Source organism: Theropithecus gelada, chromosome 1, assembly GCF_003255815.1.
Source record: "Theropithecus gelada isolate Dixy chromosome 1, Tgel_1.0, whole genome shotgun sequence".
Lineage (NCBI taxonomy): Eukaryota > Metazoa > Chordata > Mammalia > Primates > Cercopithecidae > Theropithecus > Theropithecus gelada.
The window spans coordinates 117526169-117539804 of NC_037668.1; the positions used below are offsets into that span (position 1 = coordinate 117526169).

Below are 13636 nucleotides of genomic sequence, written 5' to 3' on the forward strand. Positions count from 1 at the left end.
CACTACTAGGTATCTACCCAAAGGAAAAGAAATCATTATATCAAAAAGCTACCTGCACTCGTGTGTTTATAGCAGCATCATTCATAACAGCAAAGATATGGAATCAATCTAAGTGTCCATCAATGGATGACTGGATAAAGAAAATGTGGTATATATACACAATGGAATATTATTCAGCCATGGGAAAGGATGAAATCATGTCTTTTGATGAATAGACATGATAGAACGTGGATAGAACTGGAGGCCATTTTCTTAAGTGAAGCAACTCAGAAACAGACAAATAGTGCATGTTTTCACTGAGAAGTAGGAGCTAAATAACGTGAACACATGGACATAGCATGTGGAATAATAGACATTGGAGACTTGGAAGGGTAGAAGTGGGGAGGCAGGTAAGGGATGAGAAATTACTAAATAAGTATAATACACATTATTCAGGTGATGGTTACACTAAAATCCCAGACTTCACCACTACCCAGTATAGCCATGTAGCAAAATTGCACTTGCACCCTTTAAATTTATACAAAAAAAGATAAATGTCTACTAAACATCCAGTTGCAAATGTCAAGTCAGCAGCTGGATATTTAAGTCTCAATTCAGGGGATGGATGTCTTACTGCCTTCATATTCCCCAATACTTTTTAAGGAGAGAATACATAAAAATAAATTTTCTGCATCCTTCTATGTCTGAAATACACTATTCTATTCTCAAATTTGAAAGTTAGTTTGGTTGGGTACTAAACTCTACATTGACAACCACTTTCACTAAGAATTTGAAGGTTTTTTACAACTATTTTCTAGCATACAATAATACCATATTGTTGGTAAAAAGTGTAATACTGATCTGATTTTTGTTTCTTTATATGCACCCTTCTACCCTCTCTGTTTGCTGCCTTCTGCAAGCTTTTAGGATCTTCTCATTATCTCCAGTGGTCATGAGAGTATGGGTCTTTATTAATTCATTGTGTGCTAGCACTTTAGTAAGCCTTTTATTTATTTATTATTATTATTTTTGAGACAAGGTCCTGCTATATTGCCCCGACTGGATTTGAACTCCTAGGCCCAAGTGATCCTCCTTCCTCAGCCTCTTGAGTAGCTGGGATTACAAGCATGAGCCACCATGCACAGCTAGTCAGCCTTTTTAATATGAAGTCTCATGTCCTACAGTTTGGGAAAATTTGCTTGCACTCTCTTCTTGATACCTCTGTGTTCATTTTCTCCTTTCACTCTTTAATTTCCATTATTCAAACATTGAATCTGGAGTCTGTATATTATTTTTCCCCGTCTGTTTTTTTTTCTACTTTAAGATTTATTTCATCAACGTTATCTAACCTTATATTGATTTTTTCATTATCTTATTTTTAATTTCCAAGTTTTTTTTCCAGTGTGTTTATTTTATAAATACAATATCTCCTGCTAGCTCTCTGAGAATATTAATTATAGTTAGGAAGTTTTTAAATGTGAACTCCTGCTCTCTGCTTTCCTTTTGGTTTTAATGTCTTTATTTGTTCCTTTGATTGTTTGTTTTATTTATATCTGTCTTTCAGTTGGAGGCATTCCTCAAATGACTGATGATCTATATCTGTATCTTCAAATGTCTTAGTCTGTTTTGTGCTGCTGTAACAGAATACCAAGACTGGATAATTTATAATGAACGTAAAATTTTGGGCTTACAGTTCTGAAGGCTGGAATTCCAATATCAAGGTGCAGGCATCTGGCGAGGGCCTTCTTGTAGCATTATCATATGGCAGAGGCATCACATGGTGGAATGGCAAAGAGAGAGCTAAAGAGAGCAAGAGCCAGAGGAGGCAAATCCACTCCTAAGGTAACACTAATCCAAGCATGAGGGCAGAGCCCTCATGACCTAAACAACTCTTAAAGATCTCACCTCTTAATACTATTATGATGGCAATTAAATTCCAACATGAGTTTTCTAGGAGGCAAACATTCAAACCATCCCATCATATTTAATAGTGAGGCATAGAAAGCTGATTGTGAGTTCTTTGTGAATTGTAGAACTTGTCCACTGAAGTGCATCACAATAGGGTTATTAGGTCATGAGCAGCCTTTTTGTTGTATGACTTCCACTGGTATGTCAGTGCTACAGATAGAGCGTTCTAAATTCAAAAATCTAAAATCTGAAATGCTTCACAATCCGAAACTTTTTGAGTGCCAATGTGCTGTTCAAAGGCAATGTTCATTACAACATTTTTGGTTTTAGATTTTCAGATTAGGGATGCTCAATCAGTAAGTATAATCATCCTAATATTCCAAAATTTGAAAAACTTCAAAACACTTCTCATTCCAAGCATTTTAGATAAGGGATACTGAACCTGGATAGAATTACAACTCCTAGTATCTCACTGCCTTTCAAGGGCACATCTAAGTTATCTTTATTCCCCATGCAACCCAAAGTTAGGGGTGTGTGTGTGTGTGTGTGTGTGTGTGAGAGAGAGAGAGAGAGAGAGAGAATGTATTGATTGGACACATACAGGTGTGGCAGTGTTGTAAAAATGTAAAGATATCAGGGTAGTAGGACTTGCCCAATATATTGTAGTCAAAAGTGGAGTTGGTTCTAGAACATTGGACTTTTAGTCTAAGGTTCTTTCTACAACTGTTGCTCCTCTTGCTTTCCATCAGTGCCTTTATCAGCATAAAACAGATTTTGTGCGTATTTCAGGAATCTGGGAGTAGAGTTTCAAGCACTCTGCTTGAAGGATCAAAATTTTGTTTAATATCTTCTGTTTTAACTTTTTAAAAGCACAAGAATTTTGCCTTTGATTCTATATCCTTGTTTGTTGGTTTCAATGTAACATTTTCTTTTTCCTTTTTCCTTTTTTTTTTTTTTTTTTTTGAGAGAAGGTCTTGCTCTGTCACCCTGGCTAGAGGCTGGAGTGCAGTGGCATGATCACAGCTAACTGCAGCCTCAAGCCCCTGGGCTCAAGCAGTCTATCTCAGCCCCCCAAGTAGCTGGAACTACAGGTACGCACCACCACACCTGGCTAATATTTTAATTTTTTGTAGAGACAGGGTCTTAATATGTTGCCCAGATAGGTTTCAAACTCCTGAGCTCAAGCCATCCTCCCACCTTGACCTCCCAAAGTGCTAGGATTACAGGCATACACCATCGGCCAGGCCAGCATTTTTTAAAATCCAAATATTTGAGTAAAGTCAGTGTACCAGGAAAATATGCTCCCCCTCCTCCATGTGACATGCATTCAGCTACTCCAGTGGGAAAGCCCTGCCCGTGTGACTAAGAGTTAGGTGAAGAGTTCAAATGCTGTCAGAAAGATTCTCCATCTTCTCCACACACACGCGCGTGCACGTACACACGCATGCACGTGCACACACACACACCCCCCATACACAATGGTGACTTGAAGAAAGGACATTCTTTCTCTCTCATAACAGTCTTAACATAGTCATGTGGATCTGTTAGTGTCGAGGACTTGGCCTCCTTATGTCTTGGTATTCTACCCTTGCTAACATGTATCCCTTACTTGTCTGTTGAAGATGATTAGTACTAAGCCTGCATCCCATCTCAGAGGTGGGGAGGAAGGTATATGGAAGGCTCATTTAAGGACACAACTCCAAGTTAAGTATATCTTTTCTGGTTATATGCCATTGGCTAGGACTAAGTTCCACACCATACCTGCCTTCAAGGGAGCTGGAACATGTACTTTATTATTACATAAGAAGGAGAGGCCGAATACTGGAAAACAAGCAGCTGTGTCTCTCACTGTCATGCTGCCATCTTACAGCTAGAGGTACAAAGAGCACAGGGACATTGTAGTAGCTCACAACAAAGATTCAACATGAGGGCTCTTTCAGTGACCTTTCCTGAAGATTATATGACTCACCTTCCAAGAACTCTCCCTTGAGGGGAAATGTTGATCCCACAGATTGCAGCTAGTTTCCTCAGCCTCAGCTGCTAACCATCCTGTAGACCCTATAAAGGCAGCTGTGTTTCTGGATGGCAGTGGTCAGAGGACAGCCCTTCCATAAGCTGGCGATCTCCACATCATCACGTCTAACTGCCTGTCAAGTGTGGGGTGGGGATGGGCCCTTGCTCTTAAGCACCTGTTCATTAACTTTATCATTATTGCTCTTAGCTATCAAGGCTTTCTTAAAAATTGGGTCATGCTCCAGAGATGCTAGGTACTGAGTAAGCTCAAAGAGTCTCATAGTCAGTGGGGAATCTAGTGAAAGTGTGCATTTGAGACCTCTGGGTTTCCAGGCATGTAATTCAAGAATTGGGGCAGGTTGGCATTTCACAGAGTTTTGTTTCTATATATCCATGCAACAAGCATAGGTAACACATGGAGTTAGAAATAATTGATTGGGAGGAATTGGCCTGTCTTGAGGCAATGGAAAAAATAGCAAATGTTTTCAAGAGGACACCACAATTTGGGGGTACTGTCAGGCACTTTCTATGAACAGCAGATATAGTGGAACATACAGTAAATTGGATTTTTCAGAATCCAGAAGATTCCCAAGAGAGAAGCCTAGGTAATTTTCTTTTTTTTTATTCAAAGTTTATTAAATAATACAAACACTGTTCTAAAAAGCAAGAAGTCAGGAAATATTTTCTTAATTAAATAGTGTAGTTGACAATTTTCACACTGACTGCCAGCTGCTTTTCCAAGTGTGCATGATTCAAAGAGGTTAAATAACCTGCCCAAAGTCACTAGGCTAGTAGCCACAGAGCTAGATTTCAAACCTAGGTCTTTCTGGCTATAAAACATACATTGTAACTATTTCATTATATTATACAAAATGGTGAGTAGGGATGACTTCCTTTGATTTTTATTTTTTAGATTAATGTGGCCGCTTATGACTAAACTTAGAGTTCTGGAAATGCAGATGTTCAATGAGGTAGTAGTATATACATCTAAGGTAATAACAGGAGTCTTTTTTGTTTGTTTTACTGTTGACATATATTGCCTTGGACTAAGGACTTCATATCACCCTAAATGTACACAACTGTAATCAGTTCATAGGAAAAGAATTTGTACAAACTACCTTTAAATTTTGTATTAAAATGCTATTACTGTATTGTTGGTATCCTAAATAGGAACATATCCTGTCTTTATGATGGTTTGCCTAACGTGGTAGTGGGCTTAGTAAGTAGTTGCCATTGTGGTTTAGAAGATGCTTAGTATGACTGGGTGTGGTGGCTCACACCTGTAATCCCAACACTTTGGGAGGCCGAGGAGGGCAGATCACAAGGTCAGGAGTTCAAGACCATCCTGGGCAATATGGTGAAACCCCGTCTCTACTAAAAAATACAAAAATTATCTGGGCGTGGTAGCACACACCTATAGTCCCAGCTACTCGGGAGACTGAGGCAGGAGCGCTTGAACCCGGGAGGCAGAGGTTGCAGTGAGCCCAGATTGCGCCACTTACTCCAGCCTGGGTGACAGAGTGAGACTCGGTCTCAAAAACAAAACAAAACAAAAATAAAATAAAATAAAATAAAATAAAATAAAATAAAATAAAATAAAATAAAAAGATGCTTAGTATGATGAAAAATTACTAAGAATTTCTGAAAATTTTTCAGGAGACCTATTCTTCAAAAGATGGGAAAAAATTTTAAACCTGAACTGGAGTCATGTACATATTAGAGTATTTTATAAACAAAAACATAGTCGATGAGATGTGTCATTAATGTTAAGCAGCGGATTTACTTCCAGAGGATCTCAGGAATGAAGTGTATGACTGTGTGTAACTTTACATTTACTCAACTGGATTAAGATTTTTTTTTTTATTGAAATATACCATGCTTTCGAAAAGCCCCCTTGTGCCACATCCAAGAGCAGAATAGGCTCCTTATATAAGGAAACCACAAATCTTGAAAACAGTAGTTTTCCTTGATGTTCTTTGGCCACACTACTGTTTGGTTTAACTAGCATTTCTGGTATTGGAGTTGTTTGAGTCTCAGAATGACTTTGCTTAGAATTTTTATATTTCTGCCAGACCTCTTCCTGTTGACATACTTGAACTGAATCAAAATTATTTGAGTGATCATCATAAGCATTGTTAAATATAGTATTTGAAAACAGTCTAAGGGCCTGAAATATTAATTAATGTATTCGGGTGTGTTTGCTTGGAAACCTGGAATGAAGACTGTTTGAAAATATATTTATTTTTAGAATATAATCTGAAAAAGGCTTTAAAAATTCTGAGGCTCAGTAAAGTTTTAAAATAGTAATTATTCATATCTCAACATCCCAGATGCCAAGGCATTTTATGTAGTGGAAGTGGGGAAGGTGGTAGAATCACTACATTTTAAAAATATGCAGCTATGTCCTCATTTTAAGAAAGATTATACCTAAATACCATTTCTATTTTTATATCAGGATCACTTATGAACAGGATTAAGGAAATCCTCATTATCCTTCCAAAACTAAACAATTGATATAAAATGTAACATTCGTGTCATTATTTTTCATTCTGAGTGATAAACCATAAAATGTGTCTTGGAAATATGTATGTACCATATGCTGAAAATGGGCACATTTCTGACAGGGAAATGAACCACCTGTACTCTCATTTAGCTCTTGAGCGAAGTGTAGATTCCACTCTTTAAATTCTTTAAAGTTATAAGTGCCTGACCAAGAGGCTATAGAGCGAAAAGATTTATAGCCAAAGAATTAGGAGCCACTGCTAATGAAAAAGCAAACCAATTTAAAAGACAACATATCTGAGTATGTGTATATTACACTCTAAGTATGATATATATTTAAAAGTGTCTCTGATATTATAATGAGAATTAATAGGAAATTGTAGGTAGTGTCTTCTCCAGTTTGTTTTGTGTGTGTGTGTGTGTATGTGTGTCTGTGTGTGTCTGTGATGAAGTTTTACTATGTTGCCCAGGCTTGCCTCAAACTCTGGGGATCAAGCAGTCCTCCCACCTTAGCCTCCCAAGTAGCTAGACTGTGTCACCAAGTCCAGCTATCCCAGTTTTTATGAAACACTTCTGTAAAGGAAAATACCCTTTCCTGTTAACTAATTCCTAAATTCATTCAAGAAGGAATTCAACTCAGTTTTCAATTGTTTTGTTCTGTTGTCTATGGAATGTTAGGTTTAGTGACTTAGATTAATGAGTTCTAAAACCAGATTACCTAGATTGTACGCAGGCCCCTCTGCTTACCGCTCTGTAACCCCAGGCAGAATATTGACCTTCCTAAGCCTCCATTTCTTCAGTAAGAGTAGGCTGATAGTACCTGGAGCCCAGAGACATTTGGGCATTAAGTAATGTAATATGTATGACGTGCCTGGCACTTCTAAGTACACAGTAAACCTCAGCTCATGTTATGATAGTGGTGGGGTTTTCCTTTATACAGAAAGAGAACTTCATTTTACAGTAACAGTAATTAACTGTTAGTATTAAAACTGTCAATAAAATGGTAATGAACTGTTACTCTAAAACAAAACATTTATAAATATGGACCCCGTCAGAACTACAGTTTTAATGTTCAAAGCATCATCTACATTGAGAAACTGTTTTGAGGGGTAAATCATTGCTGTACATGTGGACCTAGCTCTGTGTCACGCAAAACTGTTACGGCTCAGACAACTAGGTCAGAGACTGGGCATGTGAAATGAGCAACGTGGTCTCTGCCCTTACAGAATTTACAGTGTGGGAGTGGAGATAGTTGAGAATATAAATAACCCAGGGGAGTGAAGGGGTGAACAGAGCAAGTAGGAAAGTGTTGATCTTGGACTGCTTATGAAAATACTCAGCCACGGGCTTCCAAAATAGGACACTGCAGCTGTGGTCTGAGACCCCTTCAAATATTATCCAAACAGCATGCTCTTCCTGAGAGAGGGTGGGCTGTGTGGGGAAGCCTGACAGTCCTGATCTGGGAAGAGGTGGTGTCCAGGTAACTATTAACCAAAGATGTGATATTAAAATATACATTTATGGAGCACTGAAATCATTTTAAGTGAGCAAACGCTGCCTTTGGTAGTCCAGATAAAGCTCTGGTTTTTCCCCTAAGACCTCACTTAGCACGTAGCTGTACTTTTGATCACAAACAGAAGAAACAGATATTTTGGGGAGAATAGGTCTCAACCTCACCTACATGTTGGAATCACTTGAGGACCTTCAAAACAAAACAAAACAAAACAAAACAAAAACAAAACGAAAACCTCATGCCTGGGCCCCACCCCAGGGGTTCTGATTTAACTGCACCCAGGCATCAGTGTTTGTAAAACTCTCCAGGTGATTCCAATGTGCAGCCAAGGTTGAGAACTACTCTTCCTCCCTATCCTAGGTTTTATTTCCCCCCAGGTGTTCCCTAATAAATTTCAGGAGGCTAGCTCAGCCAAATTCTGTCAACAGGTTTTCCAATCAGAAGTTATTAATTTAATACTAGTCCATATGTTTTCCCTTTGAAAACATGTGCACTTTCTGCGTTTCAGTAAGTAATGTTGGCTCCTGGAGAAATACTCATCTTAAGCTCCTAGTGGAGCAAAAGAACCTTTCTCATCCAGCACCCGGCCTCCAGACAGCAAGCTCACCATCGAAACATGATTCACTGTCCTATTTTTCACATCTCCTTGGCATGACCAACCCTCGGATTTCATCCTGCAACCATTTATTTGGTCATTTAACAATGGGTTGTTTCTTCCTAAATCTCTCATGCAGCAGTTTAAAGCCTGTAATGTGCAAAGTTGAAGCATTTTTGTATTTGGCACTGAAGTCTATCCATGGACGTCCAGGCTCTGGACTCCTCTGGTAGCCTTTTGTATTCCTTTGCTTGTCTCAATTTACATAGTGTTTCTTTTTGTTTTGTTTTGTTTTCCAAGTTTCAGTTATTTACTAATCAGCATAATCGCCAATAGATTACATCAAATGATTTCATGCATTTAGAGGAGAGAAGTATTTCCTGGTTAAGCGGAAAATTGTGTGGATGGCTTCTGGAAGACCTTGATGTGAAACATTTGTTAGAAATCTGGACCTTCTTTCTTCAGTTTGCTGTAATCCACATTCACTGAGTAGAACTTGTATTGATCATTGGGACCCAGTTTGTTCCAGGGCTCTGGGTTACTCTTTCTGTCCCAAATAACATCTGGATTGAACAATGCCAGACACGAGAGATACAGTGCTGCTCCAGTACCTCCAGCTCCAATAAATACAAAGAGGGGGATCAAGCTTAGATGCTTCTTGGATTGAGTGATGATCTGGCAGAGCATGTTTGCCGCAGAGGCCTCCGATTGGAAAGGGGAGAACCGGCTTAGCCACTAGGCTCTGGGCTAAGTAGTATCTCCATAGTGTTTCTTTATAGGTTCTGTTTCTACCACTTTACTCTTTTAATTAACAGATATCTACTGAATGATAAATATGGGCCAGACGCTCTTCTGGGCATTAGGGACAAAACATTTTCCAAATTGGGCAAAAATTTCTGCCCTCCTGGGACTTGCATTCAAGAGGGAGGAGAAAGAAAAGGAAATGCATAATTAGCTAAAATATATATGGTATGTTCAAAGGTGTTAAGTGCTATGGAGAAAAATAGGGCAGGAGGAAAGAGAGTGCTATGGCTGAGATACGGTGTGATATTAAATCGGCTTTGCAGTATTATTCAAATAAGAGGGTGAAGGTTTGGAACAGAGGAGTAGTGATGGAAATGGTGAAAAGTGTTTGAAATCTGGGCAGGTTTCGGCAAGGCCTAAAGAAGATGAAGGATTGAGCCCTGCAGATACCAGGAAGATGGAATTCCAGACAGAGGCATTGCAAATGCAAAAGCAGGAGTGAACCTGGGGTGCCAAGAAGCCACTATAACAAGAGCGTCCGATCTTTTGGCCTCCCTGGGACACATTGGAAGAAGAAGAATTGTCTTGGGCCACACATAAAATACACTAACGATAGCTGATGAGCTAAAAGAAAAAGAAATCACAAAATCACATAATGTTTTAGGAAAGCCTACAAATTTCTGTTGGGTCATATTTAAAGCCATCCTGGGCCACATGCGGTCTGTAGGCCACAGATTGGACAAGCTTGTGCTAGAAGGCCCAGTGTGGCTGGAGCAAAGCAGGTGTGCAGGAGAGAACTATGAGACTGGTGTGGGGTGGCAGTGAGATTGCAGAGGGCCTTTTAGGACTTTTGTAAAGATTTTGGCTTTTTCACTGAGTGAGATGGAGAATTATTAGAGGATTTTGAATGGAGAAGAAACCCAGGATCATTCTGGTTGCTCACTTGAGACGACTCTAGGGGTCGTTGGTAGAAGTGGAGAGACTAGTCAGGAAGATATTGCAATAATCTAATTGAGAGATGGTGGTGGCTTGGATCAGAGTAGTAGCTAAGATGGGTCAGAAATCGTTGGAATCTGAATATATTTTTGTAGGTAAAATTTTTTGCCCTTAAATGTCTATGTAATATTTTTCCATATTCCTCGTAAAATAGAGCCCTAAACTCCAGTAAGAGACCTGAATAATGCTAGTTATAGCAAAAGGTTAACTGTCTGACTCTTGAACACCACAAATTTAGTATTGTGTTGTCTTCCCCACCATGTGGTAGATATTATTTCCCTATGTTTCTTTTTTCTTTTTAAATTATACTTTAAGTTCTGGGATACATGTGCAGAACCTGCAGGTTTGTTACATAGGTATACACGTGCCATGGTGGTTTGCTGTGCCCATCAACCCGTCATCTACATTAGGTATTTCTTCTAATGTTATCCCTCCCCCAGACCCCACCCACCAACAAGCCTCAGTGTATGATGTTCCCCTCCCTGTGTCCATGTGTTCTCATTGTTCAGCTCCCACTTATGAGTGAGAACATGTGGTGTTTGGTTTTCTGTTCTTGTGTTAGTTTGCTGAGAATTATGGTTTCCAGCTTCATCCATGTCCCTGCAAAGGACATGAACTCATCCTTTTTTTATGGCTGCATAGTATTCCATGGTGTATATGTGCCACATTTTCTTTATCCAGTCTATCATTGATGGGCATTTGGATTGGTTCCAAGTCTTTGCTATTGTGAACAGTGCTGCAATAAACCTACGTACACATGTGCCTTTATAGTAGAATGATTTATAATCCTTTGGGCATAGATCCAGTAATGGGATTGCTGGGTCAAATGGTATTTATGGTTCTAGATCCTTGAGGAATTGCCACACTGTCTTCCACAACGGTTGAACTAATTTACACTCCCACCAACAGTGTAAAAGTGTTCCTGTTTCTCCACATCCTCTCCAGCATCTGTTGTTTCCTGACTTTTTAATGATCGCCATTCTAACTGGTGTGAGATGGTATCTCATTGTGGTTTTGATTTGCATTTCTCTAATGACCAGTGATGATGAGCTTTTTTTCATATGTTTGTTGGCTGCATAAATGTCTTCTTTTGAGAAGTGTCTGTTCATATCCTTCGCCCACTTTTTGATGGTGTTGATTTTTTTCTTGTAAACTTGTTTAAATTCTTTGTAGATTCTGGATATTAGCCCTTTGTCAGATGAATAGATTGCAAAAATTTTCTCCCATTCTGTAGGTTGCCTATTCACCCTGATGACAGTTTTTGTTTGCTTGTTTGTTTTTTCTGTGCAGAAGCTCTTTAGTTTAATTAGATCCCATTTGTCAATTTTGGCTTTTGTTGCCATTGCTTTTGGTGTTTTAGTCATGAAGTCTTTGCCCATGCTTATGTCCTGAATGGTATTGCGTAGATTTTCTTCTAGGGTTTTTATGGTTTTAGGTCTTACATGTAAGTCTTTAATCCATCTTGAGTTAATTTTTATATAAGCTGTAAGGAAGGGGTGCAGTTTCAGTTTTCTGCATATGGCTAGCCAGTTTTCCCAACACCATTTACTAAAGAGGGAACCCTTTCCCCATGGGTTGTTTTTGTCAGGTTTGTCAAAGATCAGATGGTTGTAGAGGTGTGTTGGTATTTCTGAGGCCTCTGTTCTGTTCCATTGGTCTATACATGTGTTTTGGTACCAGTACCATGCTGTTTTGATTATTGCAGCCTTGCAGTATAGTTTGAAGTCAGGTAGTATGATGCCTCCAGCTGTGTTCTTTTGGCTTAGGATTGTCTTGGCTATGTGAGCTCTTTTTTGGTTCCATATGAAATTTAAAGTAGTTTTTTTCTAATTATGTGAAGAAAGTCAGTGGTAGCTTGACAGTGATAGCATTGCATCTATAAATTACTTTGGGCAGTGTGGCCATTTTCACGATATTGATTCTTTCTATCCATGTGCATGGAATGTTTTTACGTTTGTTTGTGTCCTCTCTTATTTCCTTCAGCAGTAGTTTGTAGTTCTCCTTGAAGAGGTTCTTCACATCCCTTGTAAGTTGTGTTCCCAGGTATTTTATTCTCTTTGTAGTAATTGTGAATGGGAGTTCACTCCCACTGTTTGTCTATTATTGATATATAGAAATGCTTGTGATTTTTACACATTGATTTTGTATCCTGAGACTTTGCTGAAGTTGCTTATCAGCTTAGGGAGATGACAGTGGGGTTTTCTAAATATACACATGTCATCTGCAAACAGAGACAGTTTGAGTTCCTCTCTTCCTATTTGAATATCCTTTATTTCTTTATCTTGCCTTATTGCCCTGGCCAGAACTTCCAATACTACATTGAATAGGAGTGGTGAGAGAGGGCATCTTGTCTTGTGCCTGTTTTCAAAGGGAATGCTTTCAGCTTTTCCCATTAGTTATGATATTCGCTGTGGGTTTGTCATAAATAGCTCTTATTTTGAGATACATCCCATCAATACCTAGTTTATTAAGAGTTTTTAGCATGAAGGGGTGTTGAGTTTTGTTGAAGGCCTTTTCTGCCTCTATTGCGATAATCATGTGATTTTTGTCGTTGGTTCTGTTTATGTGATTTATTATGTGTTTTGATTTGCATATGTTTAGGCCTAGGTTAATATACATGTTGGTGTCTTCGTTTTTAGTTAAAAAGTTTAAAAAGCAAAATATAATAATTTAATAACAAAAAGCTTACTGAATAAGGAATAAAATATATTTTTGTTCAGTTATAAAATATGTTTATGTTTTAAGCCAAATGTTATTATGAAAGTGTCAGAAAGTTAAAAAGAATGTTTAAAGTTTAAAAAGTAAAAAAGTTGCAATAACCTACAGTTTATTATTGAAGAAAGAAAAATATTTTTTATAAATTTAGTGTAACCTAGGTGTACAGTGTTTATTATTATGAAGTCTGCGGCAGTGCAAAGTAACATCCTAGGCCCTCACATTCACTCACCACTCACTTGCTGACCCATCCAGAGCACCTTCCAGTCCTGCAAACTCCATTCGTGGCAAGTGCCCTATACAGGTGTACTATTTTTAATCTTTTATGCTTTTTTTATTGTACCTTTCCTATGTTGAGATACACAAATACTATTGTGTTGCAGTTACCTACAGGATTCAGTACAGGAAAATGCTGTACAGATTTATAGCCTAGGAGCAAGACGCCAAACCCTGTAGCCTAAGTGTATAGTAGGCTACACTGTCTCGGACTGTATAAATACACTCTATGACGTCCATATGACAAAATTGCCTAATGATGCATTTCTCAGAACATATCCCCATTGTTAAACAACATGACTGCATTTTGACCGAAACGATCAATGATCGCTATTGCACTGCTGTTGCTTAATAAACATGTACATTCCCTTCTTGCAGTCTTCGCCTTATTCCAT

At 38.6% G+C, this 13636-nt stretch overlaps 1 protein-coding gene and 1 pseudogene across 1 annotated transcript in view; one reads left to right on the forward strand and one right to left on the reverse strand.

Annotated features, from left to right (window-relative positions):
- LRRC8C (leucine rich repeat containing 8 VRAC subunit C) overlaps positions 1-13636 on the forward strand; it is an 88857-nt gene that overhangs the window by 17670 nt on the left and 57551 nt on the right. The gene's annotated exons all lie outside the window — the stretch shown is intronic.
- On the reverse strand, positions 8949-9197 carry LOC112629608 (annotated as a pseudogene).